This window comes from Otolemur garnettii, unplaced genomic scaffold (assembly GCF_000181295.1).
Source record: "Otolemur garnettii isolate 467f Iridium unplaced genomic scaffold, OtoGar3 scaffold00019, whole genome shotgun sequence".
Classification (NCBI taxonomy): Eukaryota; Metazoa; Chordata; class Mammalia; order Primates; family Galagidae; genus Otolemur; species Otolemur garnettii.
In genome coordinates, this window is record NW_003852414.1 from 19,833,803 (window position 1) to 19,836,571 (window position 2,769).

General features: G+C 42.0%; 1 protein-coding gene across 1 annotated transcript in view; it reads left to right on the forward strand.

Moving 5' to 3' along the window:
• The window catches only part of UPF2 (UPF2, regulator of nonsense mediated mRNA decay), a 100,538-nt gene that overhangs the window by 18,939 nt on the left and 78,830 nt on the right, over nucleotides 1-2,769 (forward strand). The window lies entirely within an intron of this gene.

Below are 2,769 nucleotides of genomic sequence, written 5' to 3' on the forward strand. Positions count from 1 at the left end.
AAAAAAAAAAAAAAAAAAAGAATTTAAGTTTTAAAATGCCTTCAGAATTTTTTTAATGAAGAAATGGTACCAAGATTTAATGTTAACTTTGAAAAACTACTCAAAATTATACTTGAATGGAAAAAGTGTGGTACTTAGGGGATAATAATTAACTCATTTCATGATGAGTTCCTTTAGGTTTTTGTGTAATAGATACTCTCAGATTATATCCAGTAGGGACCTGTTTAAACCATCTTGGAGTTACAGAAAGATTTACTTTGTCAGATAATGATACAATAGATTGGACTTTTGGAATGCTGTCTGCAGCTCAGGGAAACTGCTAGCCTCTGTCTGGCTTAGGTCTTGGCCACAGTCTGGAGCATTTCTCTATGTAGTAAGCTAGGGAATCGCAGGGCTCACTTTTTTGTGTGCTCTTAGTCAGGGATTACTTACCTGTGCTGTCTGATAGCCATTGTTTGAAGCCATTGTTTTATATTGTTGGCTTTGGTTTTTAATTATTTTGGGTCACTGGTACATCTTCATCTTGTCCTAAAGAGGCCTAGCTTGTGCAGTGATTAGAATATCGTTTATTGCCTCACAGAAATGAGATCATATTGTATGTACTACAGTTACTTTTTTCGGTTAATCATATGTCTTAGATTTTTTTTTCATATTAATATGTATGGAACCATCTACTTCTTTTTAATTTCCACATGATAATATCCTGTTGTACAATAGTACTATAATTTACTTAAACTCTTGTCTCCCTGAATGTTTTTAAAATTATTTCTTGTTTGTAGCTATTATTATCAGTGCTGTAACAAAATATCTGAACCTATTTCTTTCTGTATGCATGCTAGTATTTACATGATATTTTTACTCCTATTCTGTCTTTTTAAAAAATTGATTTGTAAAAGCACTTTATATATTAAGGCAATTATTTTTTTCTATGCATTGCAAACATTTCCCCCATTTTTAGTTGCCTTTTGACTTTGTAGTATCTGTTTGCCTCTCAGAAGTTGAGTTTCTGTTGTGATTTACTGTAACAGTATTTTTTTTTTTTTTGAGACAGACTCTTATTGTTTCTTTTTGGAGGCAGGAGCCTCAAACTGTCCCCCTGGGTAGGGTGCTGTGGTATCTCAGCTCACAGCAACCTCCAACTCCTAGGCTCAAGCGAGTCTCCTGCCTCAGCCTCCCAAGTAGCTGGGACCACAGGCGCCCGCCACAACGCCTGGCTATTTTTTGGTTGCAGCCGTCATTATTGTTTGGTGGGCCCGGGCTGGATTCGAACCCACCACCTTGGGTGTACGTGGCTGGCTTCTTAGCCACCTGAGCCACAGGCACCGAGCCCAGACTCTTATTCTGTTGCCCTGGGTAGAGTGCTATGGCGTCATAGCTCACAGAAACCTTAAACTCTTGGGCTCAAGTGATCCTCCTGCCTTAGTCTTCTAAGGAGCTAGAACTATAGGTGCCCACTACAGTGCCTGGCTATTTTTAGAAACAGGTCTCCCTCTGGCTTAGGCCGGTCTCAAACTCCTGAACTCAGGTGATCCACCTACCTGGGCCTCCTAGAGTGCTAGGTGTGAGTCTCTGGGCCCAGACTGTTATGATTTACTATAAATACATTTTTTATACACAAAATATTTATGCATATTACAGAATTATTATTATTATTATTTTTTTTAGAGACAGAGTCTCACTTCCTTGCCCTGGGTAGAGTGCTACAGTGTCACAGCTCACAGCAACCTCCAGCTCTTGGGCTTAGGTGATTCTCTTGCCTCAGCCTCCCGAGTAGCTGGGACTACAGGTGCCCAGCCACAATGCCTGGCTGTTTTTTTGATGCAGTTTGGCTGGGGCCGGGTTCAAACCTGCCACCCTTGGTATATGGGGCCAGTGCCCGACCCACTGAGCCACAGGCACTGCCCCATATTACAGAATTAAAAGTGAAAGTTTCACATTAGGTGCATTCTATTCTTTAAAGTTACCATTGTTTTTTATTGAGACAGAGTCTCACTGTGTTACCCTCCGTAGGGTACTATGGCGTCACAGCTCACAGAAACCTCCAACTCTTGGGCTTAAGTGATTCTCTTTCCTCAGGCTCTCAAGTAGCTGGGACTATAGGTGCCTGCCACAGTACCTGGCTATTTTTTGTTGCAGTTGTCAGTGTTGTTTAGCTGGGTTTGAACTCACTAGCCTTGGTGTATGTGGCTGGTGCCGTAACCACTGTGCTACAGGTGCTGAGCCAAGGTTACCATTGTTAATAGCTTGATATGAATCTGTCCAGACTTTAATATTCTTTTACACAAAAAGAGCTGAAAGTTCTAACTGTGCCTGCTCTTGGTCTTTTTGGTGATTGGCTGTCCTGAGGTTGCCTACAGCCGCCTTATTTTATTAGCATAAACTCTGGTGTAATCAAAAGGGGATCATTATGGATGATAAAGGATGTTCCTGTCAGGATATGCCAAAGGTCTTAGGGGCTCTGCAAGCAATCAGGGACTAAGATCAAATATAATTTTTATTATACCACACTCTGTATGTAATGGATACTAATTTTTTGAGGCAGAAGAGGGAGGATTGCTTGGGGTTAGAAGTTCAAGATCAGCCTGAGCATGAGGAAGACCTCTGTCTCTACTGGTAATGAAAAAAATTAGTGGCTCGGCGCCTGTGGCTCAACCGGCTAAGGCGCCAGCCACGTACACCTGAGGTGGCGGGTTCGAATCCCCAGCCCGGACCCGCCAAACAACAATGACGGCTGCAACCAAAAAATAGCCGGGCGTTGTGGCGGGCGCC